The sequence below is a fragment of the Hemitrygon akajei genome, chromosome 6, assembly GCF_048418815.1.
Source record: "Hemitrygon akajei chromosome 6, sHemAka1.3, whole genome shotgun sequence".
NCBI classification, from domain to species: domain Eukaryota; kingdom Metazoa; phylum Chordata; class Chondrichthyes; order Myliobatiformes; family Dasyatidae; genus Hemitrygon; species Hemitrygon akajei.
Window position 1 is genome coordinate 63,873,435 of NC_133129.1, and position 23,797 is coordinate 63,897,231.

The window sequence follows — 23,797 nt, forward strand, 5'->3', positions numbered from 1 at the left end:
GACAGAAACATCAGAACCTCAAAGTCCCCTCCCCTTCCCACTGCACAAACAACGGGATGTTCAGAATCTGAAATAAGAACTGAAAATGGTGGAAACACTCAACAGGCTTTGTCAGCTTTCTACGGATTCTGCCTGACCAGTATTTTCTGCTTTTTATTATTGTAAGTTTAGGAATCTGAAATGCCTGAAGAGAATTAGGAATTTCAAACAAGTTGAGAATAATGTGGTGGATTGTTTAAAAATAAATCGGACTGCTGGAGCAAATCATCAAGCCACATAGTATCTTTAGAACAAAATGCTTAGTTGAGGTTTTAGGTTGAGAATGACCCAAAACATCGTCTGTCCAATTCTCTTCACAGACACTGCTCGACCCACTGAGTAAATTATTTGTGGCTCCACGTTCCAGTGTCTGGAGTCGCATGTTTCTGTGACCTGGATTGCATTGGGTATTTTGGGGGGTGGGGGGGTGGAGGGGAGAATTAGAGAATTTGATACCTCTTATTCAATGCTCCACCACACTGTTAGTACTGGATGTTGTAAGAAAGAGTTATATTCTTTTGATTAGATGAGATTGCTCAAACTCATCAAGCAGTTCAAGTTCAGTAGCAGAGTACATCTGAAGGTGAATATATATCCAACTACAGCTAATTCCTCAGTGGAGAGATGGTCACGTACAGATTAAACTTGCAGTTGACACCCTTGGACTTAAGAACGTCAGGATCAAACATCAAGAGGGGTCTCGGCCCAAAATGTTGACTGTTTACCCTTTTCCATACATGCTGTCTGACCTGCTAAGTTCCTTCGAAGTTTTGTGTGTGTCACAATCGCTATCCTCCTTTGTGATGAGTCCCTGGTATTTGCTCGGAGCTTGTTCATGGTCAGTAAAGTATGGATTCCAGATGTTAATTTAACTGAGGATAGTAGAGTTGTGATTGTGATGATGGGTACCCACAATTAAATTATAAGATAATGATACAGAGCTTGTGGCAACGTGGAAATAGAATTTTAAACCTACAAAAATGGCCCAATTTAATAAGGTTTTTTAGATTTATTGTTGGTACGAATGAAAATAGTGTCTTGGCAATGATTCCTTAATGAAGATTTTACGAAGCGATCATTTTGCTGCTTCTGTCTCCATGGTGCTCCCGGACTTCTTTCTCTCTTCATGGCAATGTTGACATTCCACAGACTTCTGACATTTTGCGTGTATTATTAATTTACATGAACTTCCCACGTAATTTATTTTAACTATTGAATAATAAATTGTGGTTTTAATTTTGTATATTTTTGTGACATTATACATTACAAAATGTTATAATGCCCCTCATTAGTGAACGGTTGAAGTATGCTTCATACTGCTGGTTGATGTAATATTATGCTCTTAAGATTTGCTGGATGGCGTTTACAAATGCAAAAGAGCCACGATGAACCTTGAAGAAGTATGTAAACGTACGTTACAATTTATTAAAAGCTGATTGCTTTATTATCCAATTATCGACAGGTGACAGACAGATTGAGAAATGGGAGTGAGGTGTCAGTAATGAACCAAGTGAGTTTAAGGGTAGGGTGGACGTCGGAGGCAAAGTTGATGAAATTGACGAGCTCAACATGGGTGCATGAAGCAGCACTAATGCAATCGTCAATGTAGCACAGAATGCATTGGTAAGTGTTACCAGTGAAGGCCTGGAACATGGCTACGTGGTACAGTCCAACGAAAAGGCGCAGGCAGAGCTGGGGCCCATGCGAGTGCCCATGGCTACACCTTGAGCTTGGAGAAAGTGGGAGGAGCCCACAGAGAAAATGTTGAGTGTAAGAATCAGTTCTGCCAGACAGAGATGGGCGGTGGTGGTGAGGATCAAGAAATCAAGAAATTGGATCTGTTGTCAAGAAAGAAAAGAGAGCTTTAATACCTTCTTGATGAGGGATAGAAGTGTATAGGGAATAGGTATCCATGGTGAAAATGAGGGGTTTAAGACCAGGGAATTTAAAGCTGGTGAAGAGATTGAGAGCATGTGAAGTGTGGGAAGGGACGGAACCAAAGCTCATGGACCTCCAGCTTCTTCCTCCCAGTCAATAATCAGCCTTTTGGTTTTGGTGACGTTGAGTGAGAGATTGTTGTTATGCTGTGGTGTTCACTGAGCTCAGCAACGAGCTTGCTGATGTCTCATTACCAATCAGGGTGACATCCTCAGTGCGCTGATGTTGGTGCTTCTCTCTGAGAGCACCCACGTCTATATAGGCCGCCGTTCACTTGCCTCAGTCCTGATTGGCTACCCCTTAAGTTGACCTTTGAATTCTATTGGCTCACATTTCTTTGGCTCTTAGGGGTTCACAAATGGCGTCTATTTCAATATGTTATCAGAAGAGAACCACGCTTTTAAAAACTCTCGTGCCTGCTCTCATGGCTGCCTGTGCCAGGACCTCCATACTGTTCCAGTTAATGGGATCTCCTTCTTGGTCTTCATACACAGATCAGCGACAATGGATCTTGTCTCCGTACCGTCAGTTTGTGTTCCTATAAACAAGTTGCCAGTGTGGCTGGCATGGCTTTTGTCTCCACGGGTGATCCTGTACACCACATTGCTTTTGTCAGTTGTCTTTACTGGTACCTTGGTTCTTGAGACAAGCTTCCTTAACGTTGCCGCTGGTTTGTGTGTGATTGAAATACCATGAGGTTCGAGCAGTCGAGCTGTCATTTCTGATATATTCTTGATATAGGGCAAGTTTACACGTTTCAATGTGTGTTGAGTAAGGTCTGTGCGACTTTCTCTCCTTATTAAGCATCTCCTGATGAAATTCCGTGGGTAACCGTTGTTTGACTAAGTGCTTCTCTTCCCTGGCCCGATGTTCAGTGTTGCTGCAGTGTAGTAAGGGCATCAAAGGTTACAGAGACAACGCAGGAGAATCAGGTTGAGATAGATAACAAACGGCAGAGCAGACTCCATGGGCTGAATGGTCTAATTCTTCCAATTAAGATGACACAACTGAATGTGTGCAACAGCTCACTAGTAGTTAAAAAGGCAGGAAATTCAACTGAAAACACCTTTTCTCAGATAAATTGTATTAAGTTATTGCCACAAACAGTGAGGGGGCAAGTGATGGGGAGGTGAGTTTGGTAGATGAGCCAAGATGTTTTGTTGCAGAATCGATGCAGATGGAGTGAGCCATTCGGAGAGGAGAAGTCAGGGCATAAAAGATTTAATTCCCATACAACTGGCCTGGGTACGAGGTTGGATTGCTCTGGGCACTGAGCTGATTTGAAGAGCTTGAGAGTAGCTTCAGGCTGGGCAGCAGAATCTGGGCCTGGAGCGAGTCACTGGGTGGCGTGGTCTAGGCCCCGAGCAGTTCGCAGCAGACGGGTCCTAGTACGAGGTACAGTCCGCTGTTCAGGCAAATTCAACGACACCCCAGATCGGAGACGGGAATCGATTTTTCTCACTCTCTGTGACATTCGTTCTTCTCTCCAGGGTGCTGGAGCCTCTCACTGTTCCGTTGATTGGTCAATTTAAACGCTGGCCCAGATAGACTGAAAAGACGGTGTTGGGATCCAAGGCGAGAACCGATCTTGCTCATTCTCCATAATGGTCACTCCTCTCTCCTTGGTGCTGAAGCTATGAAGACTACCCCGGCTGCTGTGCTTTGTGCGCACTAATATAATGAACTGATAAACGAGACTTTGGGCCTACGCTGGGCTGCTCTGGGGTTCGGATCAGAGGACCAAATTTGGTTCCGAATGTTGTTATTCAAATTATTTGTTTGCGTGAATTTGTATTTTTTTTCCCTTTCTCTTGCACATTGGGTGTTGGTTATTTTTTTCTCCATTAATTGGGTTCTTTTGGGTTTCTTGCTTTGTGGCTACCTGCGACATCATGAGGGGTGGAGCAAAGTGATGATGATGCTAAACAGCGACTCCTTTGCTTGCATCTTTGGAAACTGCTCTATTTCCATCATTAATATCTCTATTTTTCCCTTTCAGGGTTATTTTGCAGACCCTGACCTGGAGTTACACGCTGACTACGGTTCTTTGTGGGAATGGGACCCGCTCTTAGGGTTTCATAACTGGCTGTTGTTCGGCACGTCAAGTGCTCAGCCTAAGAGATCAGCTTGACTTTAGAGGCCTCGGATCTCAGGGCTCTAGAGTCAGGCGGATGAAGGGTCGGTATCACGGCAGGAGAACAGTGTGTCGTCAGGAGAGTCAGAATATCAACGGCTGTGTGCCCAGAGTCTTGAGATCTTTGGGCACAGACCTCAAAAAAAGCGACGTAATAGACTTTTAGCATCATGAACCAGCGAGTTGTTTGTTATGTCTCCCCTCTTGCTGTGAAACGGAGACACCCCTTTCTCCCTTATTAGGGAGAGAGAGAGCCTGTGGTATGTCGAATACTGGGTAAAACGTGAAGTCTTTGGGGTAACTGCAAGTCTGTGTCTTTGTTATTGCTTGGTGGTGGGTGCCAATGCCTTTTTTGCCAGTGGGGGAGGGGGTATCGTTGCTCACTGCCACTGACGCATGGGAGGGAGGGGAGCTGTGGGGGACTTTGAGTTCTAACATTTAACTCGTTCATTCTTTGGGGACTCCTCTGTTTTCGTGGATGGTTGTGAAGAAAAAGCACTTCAGGATCTATATTGTATACATTTCTCTGACATTAAATGCACCTGTGAAGCAAATCATTCTCAAGTTTGTACAATTTATACATTCTCTGATAATAAATGTACTTTGAATCTTGAATCTTCTGCTCCCATATCTTAAGGTCTTTAGTAGTACAAACTAAAAAAAATCAACAATAATAATAGCACCATTACCACTTGCCGTTTCCCTTCTTGCTTCTCTGTCACCCCTGCCAGGTAATTGCACAGTTTGACTGGAACGATGAACATCCAAGCTTAAATGTTACTCCTGAACAACAGGGTGACAAGAACATTTTTATGATCTATTTCCAATCATTCCTATCATTCCACAAATGCTCTTTAAAAGAGCTTAGACTTCATGCATACTTTGTAATTTGCTTGATGCTTTGTCATAAACAGCAGCCTGACGTAGGTATTATTATTGCTTTCGAACACCTGGACAACTGAAATACCTACATCAGGCTGCTGTTAATTGTTTACAGCTCAACACAATCATGGGCCTCTGTAACTCCTTTGCAACTGGATCTTTCACTTCCTCACACCAGGAGAGCACAGTCTGTGCAGATCAGAAACGACATCTCCTGGCTGACAATCAACACTGCGGCACCTCAAGGATGCGTGCTAATCCCACTACTTTACTCAGCACGAATGGCATCTATAAATTTGCCAGTGGCTCACCCATTTCAGATGGTGACAAAGAGGCGTACTGGAGGGGGGGAAGATCAGCTGGTCGAGTGGTGTTGCAACAACAACCTCGTGCTCAGCATCAGTAAGACCGAGTAATTGATTATGGACTTCAAGAAGGAAAGTTGAGGGAACACAAACTAATCCTCATTGAGGGATCAGCAGTAGAAAGTGTGAGCAGTCTCATATTCCTGGTGTGAACGTCTCAGGAGGTTTATCCTGGGCCCTACATATTGGTGCAATTACAAAGAAGCCAGGACAGCGGCTGAGGAGAATTGTTATGTCACCAAAGGCTCTTACAAATTTCTACAGATATACCATGGAGATCATTCTGACAGGCTGCATTACTGTCTGATAAAAAAAAGCTGCAGGAACTTGTAAATTCAGCCAGCTCCATCATAGGCACTAGCCTCCACAACACTGAGGACACCTTCAAACGGGGATGCCTTAAAAAGGCGGCATCCATCACTAAAACCCTCATTGCTACTATCAAGGAGGACATACAGGATCCTGAAAACATGCACACAACGTTTCAGGAACAGCTTCTTCCCCTACGCCATCAGATTTCTGAATGGACAGTGAAACCATGAACACTACCTCAGTGTATTTTTGGCTCTCTTTTTCCACCACTTATATTATTTTTTTAGTATACAGTATACTAAATATACTTATTGTAATATACAGCTTTTTATTATGTATGTATTGCAACATAATGTTGCAGCAGAACAACAGATCCACCACATATACCGTGATATTAAACCTGATTCCAATTCATAGCTTTGGTAACATCCTGCCAATTGGTTATTTGCACAGATTCCAAAACAATGAAACCAGGCCTCTGTCTGCAGAGAAGCAAATATTCATTTGTGAATCTAATCGCCAGGGTGTCTCTGTGGAGATGGGCGAAGGTTCAAGAATTGCAGGGATCTGTCAGAATGGGAAAGGACCTCGTACAAACTGAACAGAACAATCCCATTCATGCCTCCAACTCTTAATCCAGAGCAGGCTATTGTTCCTGCTGCTGGAAGGACATGATTGCATTGGACAGGACAGACGAGAGATTCGCCCGGACTCCAGATAGGCACCTGGGCACGTAGACATTGTGGATGCTGGAATATGGAGTAAATCAAACTGTTGAAGGAACACAATGGGAAATTACAGCAAGGCAAGGGTTAAAATGGTTCCCTGACAGAACAATGCAGCAGTGTACAGTCTCAAGCTGAATCAATCTTTGAGAGCTGGATTCTCATTTGTACAGCATTTGTGAGTGTGGCAAGGGAGAAGATGACAAGCTGACAGAGGCAGTATGCAGACGTGGTGCAGTCATCCTGGCTGAACACTGCCCATGAAAGTCTCGCTCTCTTTTGTACAGCCTTTCCGTTCAAACCTGGGACCCAAGGACATCAAGCATCCAAGACAAGATAAAGATGGAAACAAAGGATTCTAGGACAACACTTACTGTTGGACAGTTATTTTACTAATTCTCAAATATTATTGGCCTTTAACACACAGATTTAATTGATTATTAACACCAGAAATTAGTATTTTGATTGGTACTTATATATGTACATGATGAGATTCAGAAGTGCCCAAAGTTTCTATTGGATCAATATCTGCAACCAACTAGTCAATTTCTGCATAAAAATGGCATTTCTTTGCTCAAAGTTCAGAACAGTTTATTGACAGGAGCCGAACTGTTCTAGTGCACAAGTAAATAAAATGTGATTGAGGGGAGACTTCCGGTAAGATGGCGATTGTTTAGCTGCTCCGAACTTTTGTTCCGTTACTGTCGCTACCTTTGCACTAAATGTCTCCATTTTTTTAAACCTTAGTTAGGAATTATTTTGGTATCTCTTACTTGCCTGTGAATATATCTAACTTACAATGTCTAGCAAGAGTTCTAAATCTGGGAGAAAAGAAGCTATGACCCCGTCGGACGAGACGCTGGTTGCGCTGGGAAAGCTCCGAGACGAAATCTTAAAGGAATTTAAAACCGCTTTCAAACAGTTAGAAGACAAACTGGATCGGATCAACGATAAAGTGGACAAACATGCTGAACACTTATCTCACATCGATTCGACTTCTGAAGATTTAGAAAGCCGTGTTCGATACTTGGAGACTCTCTGTTCCAGCTTAGAGGAAAAATCTAATAAACTTCTTTCCAAAATGGTGGATCTCGAAAATCGCAGCAGACGCTGCAACCTCAGAATTCTGGGACTACCAGAGGCGACTGAAAAGGGATCAACCGTGAAGTTTTTCGCCGAGTTTCTCTGTGAGTTATTCGGGAAAGATTTGCTTCCGAAGCCGCCCGAGCTCGAACGGGCACACAGAGTTTACGTTCCCCCCGGAATTCTGGGCACCCGTCCGCGACCAGTAATCTTGTGTTTCCATCAATACCAGGTAAAACACAGTCTGATTGTGGAGGCACATCGCAGAGGTTCTTTTTCTTACCAGGATACAACCATTCGCTTTGTGGAAGATTTTGCACCCCAGACCTTAAAGATGCGCGCTGAGTTTAAAGGCGTAATGAAAGTGCTTTTTGATCGTGGTTTCAAACCTTCCCTTCGTAATCCTGCTGATCTACGAATCAAGCTTAATACCGGGGAATTCAAGTGGTTCAAATCAGCAAAGGAAGCTGAAGCGTTTGTGGCAAGTCTTCCAGTTATCCAGTCATCTTCGGAATCTGATCGGACCTCCTAAAATGGTGGATAAGTACTCCTCGTAGTAAAATTACTTTCTCTGGACTCGGAATTCACTTGAATCACTCAGACATTATTCATTGAAACTTTAAGGGCTGTTGACAATCTCTCCCGGGATTTGGTGTGTGTGTAACCTATTTTTATTCTTGTATAACTTTACCTACAGAGTTCTACAACTAACTCTAACTTGTTTTGGAGGTTCGAAGTCTTTAGTGAAGGCCTCCCTGTTTGTCGGTTCACAGTTCAACTGCTGATTTATTTTTCCTTTGCTTTAAATATTTATTTATTTTATCTTTTTCTTTTCTTCACCCTTTTTCTAATCTCTGAATTTTTCTCTCCCTTCTCTGTAAATGGTTGATAAATACTCGTCTTGAATTTATAATTTTCCCCTTCCTCTTCTTTTTTCTTTTTCCTTCTTACCTTTTTTTTCCCTTTCTCTTACTTTATTCTTCTATAACTTTTCGCGGGTAGGTTAGTTTTGGTTTTCTTCCGATTTTATATTTCTGCAGTGGTATATTTCTGCAGAAGGTGTTCTAATTTTTGTAGTTATGTTTTCTAGTGCATAAACTAGTTATTATTTGCTATAGTATTTATACGGAACTGTTGTTAATGACACAGATCTGGAAGTTGTATTTGGGTTAATTTTTTTGGTAGAGCTAGCTACTTGTTTTGGTAGCCGTCTAGTTTTGGGTTGTGCGGGTGGGTGGATTTTCCAGTTCCAACATCTCTTTATTGTTTAGGACATGTTTATATTTTGACCTTACGAATCTATGTTTACATCTCTGCTCCCAGACTGCTATTGTACTGCTTGATTTTTTATATGCCTGCTGCCTTTTATGCATTAGTAATTGATAATGGCTAGTGCACTTAAATTCATGAGCTGGAATGTAAAGGGACTGAACCACCCTGTTAAAAGGAGGAAGGTATTCTCACATATTAATCAACTCAAAGCTGACATTGCTTTCCTCCAAGAAACTCATATTCGTTGTTCTGATAACTCCCGGCTTCTGTCAAAGTGGGCGGGTCAGCATTTTCATTCATCCTTTGCCGCTAAAGCTAGGGGAGTTTCCATTCTTATTAACTCAAATATTTTTCTTTTTGAACTCCATAATAAAATATCTGATACAAATGGCCGTTTTATTATTGTTTCTGGTAAACTATATAACACTAGAGTTGCACTAGCAAACCTGTATGCCCCCAACTTTGATGATGTTAACTTTTTTGAACGGTTTTTTTCCTCACTACCAGACTTAAACTCATACTCTCTTATATTGGGTGGTGACTTCAACTGTTGGTTGGATCCTAAACTGGACCGATCGTCCTCTGTTACCAGATCACCTACTAAATCTGCCTTAGCTATTCAATCGTTTCTCTCTAATTTTGGTATCTCTGATATATGGCGTTTCCTCCATCCTACGGAGAGAGATTATTCTTTTTTCTCACATGTTCACCATACCTTCACCAGAATTGACTATTTCTTACTCGATAACCAACTTATCCCATTTGCCCACTCTTGTGACTATCAGAGTATACTGATCTCTGACCATGCCCCAATTACCCTCTCTCTGAACTTTCCTGGTCTCCCTCAGAAGAACAAACACTGGCGGTTCGATTCAACTTTACTATCGGATGATGCTTTCGTAAAATTTATTAAGGACCAGATAACCTTTTATTTTAACACTAATACATCACCTGAAGTGCCATCCCAGATTGTCTGGGATGCCATGAAAGCATATCTGAGGGGTCAAATAATCTCTTACACAGCAAATCTCAATAGAAGATCCCGTGCAGATCGAGCAGACCTCATTAACCAGATTAAAGATTTGGATCAAATATATGCCCAAACTAAGAACCCTGAATTATACAAGAAGCGCGTTGAACTCCAAACTAAATTTAACCTTCTGTCCACTCAACCTGTCGAACGCCAACTTCTCGAAAGCAAGAGCCGCTTTTACATTCATGGGGATAAGTCTGGTAAATTCCTAGCCAATCAGCTGAGGCGTTCCAAAGCCAAACAACATATTACAAAGATCCAGAAGGAGAACAGAGACTTTACATCGGATCATTTAGAAATTAATGACGCATTTAAAAATTTTTATTCTCGGTTTTATTCCTCTGAATCCCTGAATGACAATATCTCTGTGGATCAATTTTTACAGAATCTGAACATCCCCTCACTTTCATCTGATTTCAAAGCCAAACTCAATGCACCTATATCACCAGAAGAAATATCTTTTGCAATTTCTGCACTGTCCTCAGGGAAATCTCCTGGACCTGATGGGTTCCCTGTGGAATTTTATAAATCATTCTCCTCACTTCTTTCCCCTCAGTTACTTTCAGTATTATCTGACTCGTTTAATTACGGCAAATTGCCACCCTCTTTCAATGAGGCATCTATTATTCTTCTTTTAAAAAAGGGCAAAGACCCAACAGAGTGTTCCTCGTACAGGCCGATCTCTCTGGTCAATGTTGATGTAAAGATCTTAGCTAAAGTGTTGGCTCATAGATTAGAAACCGTTATTCCCTCCATTATCTCTGATGACCAAACAGGCTTTATTAAAAACCGTCTCCCTTTTTTTAACATTCGGCGTCTATTTGGTCCGACCAAATGCCGAATACTATCCTTTGCCTCTCTCCTGGCGAGACACTTGATCCTCCTTAGATGGAGAGATGTTGCCCCGCCCACTCATGCGCAATGGCTTAACGACATTATGGCCTGCTTGGACCTCGAAAAAATTCATTATTCAGTTCTGAATTCGGATCTAAAGTTCCATAAGGTCTGGGGACCTTTTATCGAGTACTTTCATAACCTTCCTCTTGACTAGGGTTTTTTTTTTCGTTTTTTTTTCTTCTTTTCGGTCCCTTGCTTTCAGCTCCTTTTTTTTTCTGGTAGTAGGCATTATTATCCTCTGTTACTAAGTGTATTTACAGTCTGGGAGTTTGACTGTCCGGACTTATACTCTTTATACTGTGTGGTGATTGGTCTGGAGTTGTTGTTGTTTTTTTCTTGTGTTGTGGGGCTTGGGGAGGACACTAAGCTCACTTGTCTTCAATTTAGGTGCTTTTTTGTTAAACTTTCTTCCTTTGTAGCATATTGTTATTGTATGCTTAATCTTGCACTGTATTAATGCTCCTCATTGGGATTTGGGGTTTTTAATTTTGTAAAATGTTTTGAAAATCTAATAAAAAAAATTTTAAAAAAATGTGATTGAGGAACAAGTGCAAGTTGTCAGAGGCCAGTCAATCAGTGACAACAGCTCGAGCAGCGTCTGAGGAGGCAAAAGGATGCACGCGGCTTCAGGTAGAGATCCTGATTCGGGACCTGAAACTCTGACTAACCCTTTAGCTTCAAGGATGCTGCTCAATCTACTCTGCTCCCCCCGCAGTCTGTTTTCTTTAACTGGATAGGGTGGGTTTGTTTTCCTCGGAGCAGAGAAGGCTGAGGGGAGATGACCTAAATATACAAAATCATTAGGAGACATTGATAGGGTAAGTACTAGGAAACCTATAGCAACTCATAATTGGTTTATTTCTGTCACATGTACTGTTTGCATGCCATCTAGGCAAATCATTCCATAAATACATCAAGGCACGAATAAAGGAAAAATAACAGACTGCAGAATATAGTGTTACAGTTACACAGAAAATATAGTGCAGGTAGACAAATAAAGTGTAAGGGCCACAATGAGGTAGACTGAGAGATTAAGGGTTCATCTTTATCATATGAGGTGCATTCAGGAAACTTACGAGCTGGTCCTTGAACCTGCAGGTAAAAGTTCTCAAGCTTTTTTTTAAAATCTGCCACCCGATGAAAGAGGAGAAGAGAGAATGACTGTGGTGGGATGGATCTTGGTAAATGTGGCTGCTTTTCCGAGGCCGTGGCGAGTGTAGATGGAGTTGATAGAGAAGGAGGTTGGTTTACATGTCAGACTGGATTGCATTCGCAACCTTCCACAATTTCTTCCAACTTTATGAAGAACAGTTGCCATGTCAAGCTATGATAGATCTGGATAAGATGCTTTCTATGGTGCATCTGCAAAAAGTTGGGAGAAGTATCTAAAACTAAAGGGCTTTGGCTAATAGAGGCCCAAGATTGCCACGGGAGCACAGTGGTTAACGTGACACAATTACAGCTCGAGGCGTTCCGGAGTTCAGAGTTCAATCCCGGCACCATCTGTAAGAAGTCTGTATGTCCTCCCCACAGAATATGTGGGTTTTCTCCGGGTGCTTCAGCTTCCGCACACAGTCCAAAGACCTGCCGGGGAGGTTAATAGGTCATTGTTATTGTCCCGTGATTAGGTTAGGGTTAATCGGGTTTGCTGGGGTGGGGTGGCGTGGCTCAAAGGGCCGAGAGGACTCACTCTGTGCTGATTCGCTAAATAAGGAGGATTTTTTTCAGCTGGAGAGTGGTTGTAACCTGGAATGCACGCCCTGTGGCTGTGGTGGACACGTACTCAAGGAGATTTGATAAGTATTTATTTAGACATGGGGCCAAGACACAGAAGGCTACAGACCAAGATCTGGTAAAGGGGATTACATTAGGGAAATTGGTGGTGTGGAGATGGTGAACCACCACCAGGTTCAAGAACATTTACTACCCCTCAACCTCTCAGCAGGCTCTTGTACAAAAGGGGATAAGTACACTCATTTAAGAACTCTTTTAACTTGTTATTTCATGCTCATTTCTTACTGCTATTTATTATTTGCATTTGCAGCTTGTTTACAGTTTACACATCCTGTTTACTGTCACTGTTCTATAGATTTGCTAAGTATGTCTGCAGAAAAAGAATCTCAGGGTTGTATGGGGTGACATGTATGTAGTCTGATAATAAATTTTACTTGGAACTTTGCAGGACTGGTGTGACTCTATGACTAAGAATGCTTCAATGCAATTGACTGCTCAGTCCACATGATGGTATCAGTGTCGTGTGATGCCAGGATGTCTGTCAAGTGACCCCTGTTAACAGACAAACTTATTTGTCATCTTTGACTATGTGAGCCACTTTGTCTGATCTGCTGTTTCTTTGGTCCCTCACAATCCGTTAGCATTCAAGTAGCTGCCTGGTGGGCTGTGATAAGAGGCAGCACAGTTGCACAGTTAGTAGTGACGTTGCCTCATAGATTTAGAGCCCCAGGTTCAATCCTGACCACACGTGATGGCAATATGGAGAGCAGCTTCAAGTTCCTGGGTGTCACAATCTCAGAGGTTCCATCATGGATCCAACACAATAAGTGATGCAATCATGAAGAAGGTATGCAAATTGCTCTAGTTTGTTAAGATTTTGAGGAGATTTAGTTGTCATCAAAGACTTTCAAAGTTCTGTACTTGAACAGAAAGTATTTTGACTGCTTGCATTACAACCTGGTATGGAGGCTTTAATGGATAGGAACGCAGAGGATGGTAGACCTAGCCAGCTCCATCGAGGCTATCTTCAAGAGATGGTGCTTCAGGAAGTTTATGAACCCTTCGCAATACCTGGTTTTCTCCATTATTACTCATAAGATATGGTCTGATCTTCATCCAATTCACAACAAACGCAATCTACCTAAACTAATAACACACAAACAATTCTATTTCTTCTTGTCAGTACGAGCGCACCATTTCAACAAACACAGTGTTGGTTCAAAAAAAGTATGTGAATGCCTTCCTACAAAAGCTATTTGGAGTCAGGTGTTCCAGTCGACGAGATGAGATTGGAGGTGTGATTTGTAGAGGTGCCCTGCCCCATAAAAAAAGACACACAAAGTCAGGTTACTGACAAAGCCTGCACTCTTCAATAAAAATCTGTTTATGTGCAAACATGCCTCGATCAAAACAGCTTTCAATGGACCTTAGAAGAATTGTAGAGATGCATGAAGCTGGAAAAGGCTACAAAAGCATTTCTAAAGACCTGAGTGTTCATCAGTTCACAGCAAGAGAAACTGTCTACTAATGGAAGAAATTTAGAACTGTTGTTACTTTCCCTAGGAGTGGGCATCTTGCAAAGATCACACCAAGTGCACAACCTGCATTGCTGAAGGAGGTGAAAAAGAACCCAGGAGTAACAGCAAAAGACTTGCAGAAATCTCTAGAACTGGCCAAAGTCTCTGTTCATGTGTCCACTAAATGAAAAACACTGAACAAGAATGGTGTTCGTAGAAGTGCACTGCAGAGGAATCCACTGCTCGCCAAAAAAAAAAATTGCTGCACATCTCAAGATTGCAAAAGACCACCTGGCTATTCCACAATGCTTCCGGGACAACGTTCTGTGGACAGATGAGACAAAAGCTTAACTTTTTGGCAGAAATGCACACTGTTATGTTTGGAGGAAAAAAGACACTGCTCACCGACACCAAAACCTCATAACAACAGTGAAGCTTGGTGGAAGGAGCATCATGGTTTGGGGCCGCTTTGCTGTTTCATGGCCTGGACAGCTTGCATTTGTTGAGGAATATTGATAGCCACAAACATTTTTGTATGGAGGAATGGTCTAAAATTCCTCCTAGCGGTTGTGCAAGTCTGATCAGCAGCTACAGGAAATGTTTGGTGGAGAAGGTCTACCAATTCCTAAATACAAGTGATCACATACCTTTTCCAGCTCATACTGTGAATGATTAAACAATGCATCCAATAAGGACATGAAAAGTACAATTGCTTGTGTGTTATTAGTTTAGGCAGATTGTAATTGACTACTATTGTGACTTAGATGAAGATCAGAACACATTATGAAGTAATTAATGTTCTTGCAATTATATCTCTAAGGATCCTCACAATCTGTGACATGCCCCTCCTCTCATTACCACCATTGGGGAGGAGGTACAGAAGCCTGAAGACGCATACTCCCGATACAGAATCATCTTCTCTGACTGCTGAATGGTCCACAGCCCATCAACACTACCTCATTATGCCTTTTTTTGCACTATTTATTTATTTTGTAATTTATAGTATTTTTATGTATTTGCACTGTCTTCTGCAAAACAACAAATTTCACATCATTAAGTCAGTAATAATAAATAATTGTTTTTATGTATAGTTGCCAAATTAATGAATAAAGGGACATTCATCTGACATCATTCACTGCACCAAACATATCATTATATTTGCTGACAATATTGACTTTATGCCAACACGCAGTCAATTTTTTTTAGTCGGAAACATTTCAGCAGTTAAGTGCAAAGGGTCTAGAAGATGCAAACTTCTAGAGGGAAGGTTGATGCTTTTGCTGCTGCTTATGCATGGGGGGGCTTTGTCATTCCTTGTGTTTTTTTTTTCTGTTTCGTGGACATCTGCAAAGAGTAAGAATTGTAGGTTGGAGATTGCATACATTCTCTGATATTAAATTGAACTATTGAACCACTGAACTGCATGAACATCACAGAATTGAAGTTATTGCTTCTGAATCCTGTGTGCCAAGTTTTTGCAAGAGAAATTCAAGAAATCCAATAATGTTGATAATTTCATCTCTTGGAAATGAGGTTAGTATCCTAATGTCAATGCTAACATCATGTTGCTAAGTAAATTCCAATAGAATTGTTCCTTCAGAGACTCTATTAGGAAGTATTACTCCTATCAAAAGTCAGTGAAATTTGGAACTTCCTCTCCTCTAAAACAGCTGAGGAAGCAGAGTAAAAATACACTAACCCTACATTGATTTTATTTTGTTCTCTCGACTTTCCCATCAGCTTGTCCAGATGCTACCACTCACCTACACACAATGGGCAATTTACAATGGCCACTTATCAACTAATCCGTGCATTATTGGGATGTGGGAGGAAACTGGAGCAGCAAGAGGAAACCCACACATCTCAGAGAGGGTATGCACACTCCACACAGGAAATTGCATACTTGTCACCATATACAACCCTGAGATTCATTTTCCTGTGGGCATACTCAGCAAATCTATAAAACAGTAACTATAACAAGATCAATGAAAGATCAACCAGAGTGCAGAAGACAACAAGCTATGCAAATGCAAATATAAATAACGAGAACATAAAATGAGATAAAGAGACCTTAAAGTGAGATCGTTTGTTGTGGTGCTGTGTGTAATCAGCTCGAAAAATGGTGGCACTGTGCCAACCAGCTTTTGTGCATATTCTACTATTCAATAAGATGTCTTCAACTGCATCTGAACGCTTCCTTATGAAAGACCCTGCTTTCCTTGGCTGTGTAAGTCTAGGGAAGGCACTCTCAGGTCTTGCAAGCTCGTGAGATCCATCTGCTTTTAATACCCTGCTGAACAAACAACGTTATATCAATTTTGAAACAAACCCTCCCAGCATCAAGTGGTTATTGAGATGTGAATCCTAGATTTCCATAGCCAATTATAAGAGTAGGTGTTCCCTGTTTACATACAATTGTACAGCACAAAAACAGACCCTTCAGCCCACCATTTCCATGCTGACCGTACTGTTATCCTAGACTGGAAAGGCCTGGATCTATTTATCGTATGCAGTCTCCCGCCAGAGGAAGTAGATTCTTCATCACTCCTCTTCCCACTCCTCAGCAAGTGAGTTCTCTTCAGTGGGCTGTGGTTTACATACTGCCAAAGGCAGATTTTAAGCAAGCACTCGATATATTGAGTGTTGCAATAAGCAAACATGAAACAGCCTACCCCGATGCCATTCAAATCATATTTGGGGACTTCAATCAGGCTTGTCTGACAATATCTCTACCCGAGTATCATTAACTAATCACCTGCAGCACCAGGGGTACCAGCACACTTGACCACTGTTACACTATGATTAGGAACGCCTACCATCCCACACCTAGACCACATCTCAGGAAATCTGGTCACATACCGGTAGCTGTCCTCCTTCCACCTGCATACAGACAAAGGCTAAAGAGCAAGGCTCCAGAGAAAAGGACACCAAAGAGGAGGTGAAGGAGCGACTATGGGATTGCTTCGAGTTGGTAGACTGGGCTGTATTCAAGCACTCAGAGGATCTGAACCGATAGACCACAATTGTCAGACTTTATAAAAACAGTCATAGATGGGTGTGTCCCCACAAAAATCATTCAGTCTTCCTGGAACCTTAGATGAACCACAAGATCTGCATCTGCTGAGGGTCAGGTCAGTGCCATTTAGGTCTGGTGACTCAGTTAAATCCAAGAAGTCCAGGTACAATCTCTGGAAAGCCATCTGATGTGTGAAGAGCCAATTCCAGACCAAACCTCAGTTGCTGAGGGATGCTCGACAGCTGTGGCAGGGCTTGAACATTATCACCTTCTACAAAGTGAAACCAAGCAACAAAGACTGCAACAAGGCTTTGCTCCCAAATGAGTTCAAAGTCTTTTATTCTCACTCTGACCATGAAAACAGAGAGGCGCCTTTATGAACTCCCACAACCCCCGATGACTCTGTGATTTCAGTCTTTGAGTCTGACATGAGGATGATATCTGAGCACTTGTAATGCTACTGTAACATCGTAATTTCCTTTGGGACCAATAAAGTAACTACCTATCTATCTATTTCAGAGGATCTGTCCTGGGTCCAGCACGTAAGTGCCATTATGAAGAAAGCACAGCAGTGCCTCTACTTCCTTAGAAGTTTGCGAAGATTTGGCATGACATCTAAAACTGACAAACTTCTATAGATGTGTGTTGGAGAGTATATTGACTAGTTACATATCCGTCTGGTATGGAAACACCAATGCCTTTGTACAGAAAAGCCTACAAAAAGTAGTGGATACAGCCCATCTATCACAGGTAAAGCCCTCCCCACCACTGAGCACATCTACAGAGCACTGATGCAGGGAAGCAGCATCAGACATCAAGGATCCCCACCATCCAGACCAAGCTCTCTTCTCACTGCTGCTATCAGGAGGAAGGTACAGGAGCCTCAGGACCCTCACCACTAGGTTCAGCAACAGTAATTGCCCCTCTAAATCAAGTTCCTGAACCAGAAGGGATAACTTCACTCACCTCATCACTGAACTGTTCCCTCAACCTATGGACTCACATTCATGGACTCTTTGTCTCATGTTTTTGATATTTATTACTTATTTATTATTATTATTATTATTTCTTTATTTTCTCTCTTTTTTGTACTTGCACAGTGTGTTAAATATATTTTTTTGCACACTGGTTGTTGTCCGTCCAGTTGGTCATGGTCTTTCATTGATTCTATTGTGTTTCTTGTATTTACTGTGACTACCCAAGGAAAATGAATCTCAGGTTGTATATGGTAACATACACATACTTTGGTAATAAAATTATTTTGATCTTTGCATTTGATATTAGATTTAGCAAGTATAACGGCTCCTCAGTAGAGATCGTTAAGAGCACCAAATTTCTTGGGGTTCACCTGGTGGAGAATCTCACCTGGTCCCTCAACACCAGCTCCATAGCAAAGAAAGCCCAGCAGCGTCTCTACTTTCTGCGAAGGCTGAGGAAAGTCCATCTACCAACCCCCATCCTCATCACATTCTACAGGGGTTGTATTGAGAGCATCCTGAGCAGCTGCATCACTGCCTGGTTCGGAAATTGCACCATCTCGGATCGCAAGACCCTGCAGCGGATAGTGAGGTCAGCTGAAAAGATCATCGGGGTCTCTCTTCCCACCATTACAGATGTCTACACCACACGCTGCATCCACAAAGCAAACAGCATTATGAAGGACCCCACGCACCCCCTCATACAAACTCTTCTCCCTCCTGCCATCTGGGAAAAGGCACCGAAGCATTCGGGCTCTCAAGACCAGACTATGGAACAGTTTCTTCCCCCAAGCCATCAGACTCCTTAATACCCAGAGCCTGGACTGACGCCAACTTGCTGCCCTCTACTGTGCCTATTGTCTTGTTTATTATTTATTGTAATGCCTGCACTGTTTTGTGCACTTTATGCAGTCCTGGGTAGGTCTGTAGTCTAGTGCAGTTTCTTTTCTGTGTTTTTACGTAGCTCAGTGTAGTTTTTGTACAGTTTCATGTAGCCCCATGGTCCTGAAAAACATTGTCTCATTTTTACTGTGTACTGTGTACCAGCAGTTATGGTCGAAATGACAATAAAAAGTGACATGACTTGACTATACTTGTTTTTGTAGTAGAAAGTCCATGCTCATTATTAAATAATAAATATACTGACTTTTGCCACTTCTAGTTACGTATTTACTGGGTCAGCAGTACATTCAGTAAGATAACACACACTTGCTGCTGTAGTGGATATTCACTTCTTGCATGTTTGCTAATATTGCTTTCTAAACAGAGCAGCAGCTGTAAGATGAAACAATTGTAAGTAATCTTCCAACTAATATTCCTTTAGCTTCTAGTCATAAATGGAAGTCAGTTTTCAGTTCTTAAAATGTACATGGAAAGTAGTTAATCAGCTTGAAGTTAAAGTAAACCCAGTTTTTCAAACATGCTCTGTCAACGGAGTAGACTGCTAGCTCACTGCACCTACTATATTACTGCTGAGAGTAGAATATAAGGCAATGGGTTGTTTAATTTGGCTTGTTTCAAAACAGACAAGCTGACTAAGTTGCTTAGTTCAAGGAAGGATGCAGACCAAATGGATAATATCATTTAGCATAATAAATAATTGATGTGTTTATAGGTAGAAGGTTTATCTAGTCAACACAAGTTACCTTCATAGCATTAATGGAGGTTGCTGAGAATTATATCCCCAAGTAGCTTTTACACTGTGTGAAAAGGGTATCTAAGGAAAATCTAATAAAAACACAAAATGCTGGCAGAACTCAGCAGGCCAGACAGCATCTATGGGAGGAGGTAGTGACGATGTTTCGGGCCGAAACCCTTCATCAGGAGGGTGTAAGGAAAATCTTATGTATTTGAAATCATTCAAGTAGTAGAGAAAGGGTATAAATGTAGAGCAGTTCAGGCTTATTAGAAATGGGGTGAGGTACATCAAGAAGCTATGGAAGAAACATGGGATGAACTGGAATCCATTCCTCTGGCTTCAGTTTCTGTGACGACGATTCATTTACCTGTATCTTCGGTATGTCTTTTTAGTTTACAGGGACTACACCTGCGTTTTGGAAATAATCTGTGCTTTGTGTTTTAGGAATACTTTGTGCTCTGTGTTTCAGAAATTGTAATTTGATGATGTTTTGTAAGATGGAAATCCTCTGAGTTTTAAAATCTGTTTTAAGAATGCTTTTTGGATTTAAACATGTATTACTGAAAATACATGAACTGTGTTTTAAACTATTTTGTTAGCTGGAAGTATCTTCCCTTTGGCAGGGGGAGGGGACCTGCTTGAATAGGGCAGCTAAACTCACCATAAAGAATGAACAGGGAAATGAAGCAGCTTTTGAATCTTTGGTCATTACATATAATCTCCCTTCAGTGAGAATACCCATAACTATTTGTGTCTGATCGGGCTCACGTTCTTCGTCAGAGTTTAGCACTTCAGTCAACAAACCCAATTCTATCACAGTTGGCGCCCGACGAGGACACATTATACAAAAAATATCATTTTATAAAGAATTATTATTTAGCGGGATTCCAACTCAACAGAGCTTTCGACGAATACAACGGCACCCCCACCTAGCACTATAAATGGTTGACATCCTCATTTCCAACAGTTGCACAGCCAAGTGCTGGTCGACATTATGAATGTATTAATAATAGAGCAAAAATATGGGATAATACTCCAAATGCTTCTCGAATCAAACATGATGAATATTTTATATTTTATACTTCAATTCAGACATTAGAATGAGGAAGGGATAGAAGATAAAGCAGGCTGCAGATTAGGCAGATCAAACCCTGCTGTACAACCTGCTGGACTCAGACATCACAATTTGTACTGGATCCCAACAATGTAACAATAATTCACGCCTGCAGACAACAAATTGGCTCCTTTTTAGATTGAATCCAAACACTCAGGTGGGAACCACATAGTTATGTGTTAGAACCCGATGACCCATATCTCAATACATGGGGATAACATGCATTCTTTCCACGCACACATTAATATCATAAGTACAATAAGGCATAGGAGCATAAACAGGATACTTGGCCCATTGAGTCTGCTCCACCATTCCATCAAGGTTGATTTATTATCCTTATCAAGCCCATTCTCCTGCCTTCTCCCTGACTTTTGATGCCCTGACTCTTGTCCAGACTCACCCACTATAGGACACATCCTCTCCACATCCACTCTGGGCCTTTCAATATTTGATAGGTTTCAATGAGATCCCCCCTCATTCTTCTAAACTCCAGCAAGCTCGGATCCACAGCCATCAAACACTCTTTGTATGTTAACCCTTTCATTCCCAGGATCATTCATGAACCTCCTCTGGACCTCTCATTTGCCAGCACATCTTTTCTTAGATAAGGGGCCCAGAATCACTCACAATACTCCAGCTGCAGTCTGACCAATGCCTCAGCATTACATCCTTACTTATAATTAAGTCCTCTCGAAGCATTTGCCTTCCTCACCACCAACTCAACCTGCAGATTAACCCTCAGGGAATCCTGCACAAGGACTCTAAATCCCTTTGCATGTCTGATTTTTGAATTTTCTCCCCATTTAGAAAATAGTCTACATCTTTATTCCTTCCACCAAAGTGCATGGCCATATACTTCCCTACACTATATTCTATCTGCCACTCCTTTAACCATTCTCCCAATCTGAAGTCCTTCTGCAGACTTTCTGCTTCAATGCTAACCGCCCCTCTACCTATCTTTATATCGTCTACAAACTTGGCCTCAAAGCCATCAAGTCCATCATCCAAATCATTGACATACCGTCCAATGTGAAAAGAAACGGTTCCAATACAGACTTCTGCAGGATACCACTTGTCACCAGCAGCTATGCACATGAGGTGGCACCCACACCAGAAAACCCTAGCAAACAGACTCTTGGAAATATGCATTAGAATTGCCTACAGTCAGTAAAAGAAGCACACAGGGACAGATACCTGTACAGAATGCTGCTGTGGCTTCCCCAGTACAGACGCCCCAATAAGTTTTTGGACCTTTGACTATACAGAGTCTGCAGGCAGTATGCCCCACGCCTCCAGCTGATGCTGAAGGAATTCTGAAGTAGCTGCTTCAGAACGCCAGAAGTTTACACACCTTCTGGGCCAGTCACGTTCCCCAACATATTCAGCAATTCTTATTAATGTTATTTCCCATTGCTTTGGTACCATTTCCACACGAATGTGCAATTCTAATGCATATTTCCAAGAGTCTGTTTGCTAGGGTTTACTGGTGTGGGTGCCACCTCATGTGCATAGCTGCTGGTGACAAGTGGTATGCTGCAGAAGTCTGTATTGGAACCGTTACTTTTCACATTGGACGGTATGTCAATGTCACGAGTGTGGAAATCCATATCAGATCTGTGTGTGGACTTACAAACAAATAACTGGCGGAGATGTCTAGGGGTGACATTGCACTGTATCGAGTAAAATAGTCAAAAGCCATAGCTTACTGAGATTGGAGAACAAATGGCAAGGGCAGACTGGGACCTAGTTCACTCTATAACGGTACCTCTTTATTACAGTGAAAACCTCCGCACCACGTGTGGAATACCCTTAATCACCACGCAATACATGAATGATTCCGGGTTGTTGAGCGGATCGTGCGCACCCACATGGCGGTAGCAGGATTACTGCCTGTTCCTACACAACGAGGTGGAGGCACAGCGTCCTCCCCTTTTCCCTCAGAAGGGAATGTAGGGTCAGTAACAAAGTCAAACCAACCTGATTCCTCGGGTCGATCGCACTCACTGAGTTCTCTTACACCAGAACCTAGGCAGGGAAGACGTAATCATCAAACCAAACAAGTTCCCTGGAGACCCCTTGCCTTAGGAAGAGATAATTTACCCACAACATTGCTGGCTAGACACTAGGTAGAAGTCACGAGCGGTAGCTCCACCCCGTTTTCTACGCGGAAGAAAGTCTTAGACCAAGGTAGTCCTTCCGGGACAGAGGCAACTGTTAGAGACGCATTGATGTTATGGAGAAGGTGAGGAATCGCCTTCCACGCGGTCCGCCTCATCTTTCACCTTCTAACTATACAAGGGAAAAGAGCCCAATGCAGGCGTGCACTGCCTTGCCTGCAGCTCGGCGAAAACAAAATGTAGAGAAGGGGAAGGCCAAGGTTAATGTAATAAAAGCTGCACAGGAGAATTTCAGCCACAACTCTAATTAAAATGTTCCATCTGACGAATAGGATACAGGCAATACCTCGTCTCCTCTTTCCAAATGCCGTTTTGATCCAGCAACAGATATTACAACAAAGGCTGAAAGGATTGATTCGTAAAAGTATAAATCTTGCCCGTGGCTTTTGCTCACGCCCACTTCTTGAAAGTGACAGGCACAGGCAGATTAACATCAAAAAATCTCAGCTCTTTCGTGTAGAAGTAAATATCCCGAGCATGACAAATACCAATCGGGGACATGGTTATTCTAAACGCTGAATTGTGACAAAAGGTTGCTCGAATAGAATATCCAATGATACTAAAAGCCTTACAGTGAACCCTAGACCTATTGAATTAGCCTAGAGCTTTCATATCCAACTATGCTCAGTTGTCAAAAACATTATACACAGATGTAAACTGAAAAGAAATGTAAAGCCTTTTATTTTTACCTCGGAAGATTATGAGGCATTAGAGGAATTAGATAGATAGATAGATACTTTATTCATCCCCATGGGGAAATTCAACATTTTTTTCCAATGTCCCATACACTTGTTGTAGCAAAAACTCATTACATACAATACTTAACTCAGTAATAATATGATATGCATCTAAATCACTAACTCAAAAAGCATTAATAATAGCTTTAAAAAAGTTCTTAAGTCCTGGCAGTTGAATTGTAAAGCCTAATGGCATTGGGGAGTAT

The 23,797-nt window shown here is 41.9% G+C and overlaps 1 protein-coding gene across 5 annotated transcripts in view; it reads right to left on the bottom strand.

Annotated features, from left to right (window-relative positions):
- c6h5orf63 (chromosome 6 C5orf63 homolog) overlaps window positions 1-22,846 on the bottom strand; it is a 42,655-nt gene extending 19,809 nt beyond the window's left edge. For 4 of the 5 annotated variants that reach the window (XM_073048475.1, XM_073048476.1, XM_073048471.1 and 1 more), the window contains exon 1: window positions 22,655-22,846. The gene's annotated coding sequence lies outside the window, so the exon portion shown is untranslated. Of the gene's footprint in view, window positions 1-22,383; window positions 22,405-22,654 lie in introns of those variants that run through there. The other variant, XM_073048474.1, reaches the window with a different exon arrangement.
- Between the last annotated feature and the right edge of the window lie 951 nt (window positions 22,847-23,797).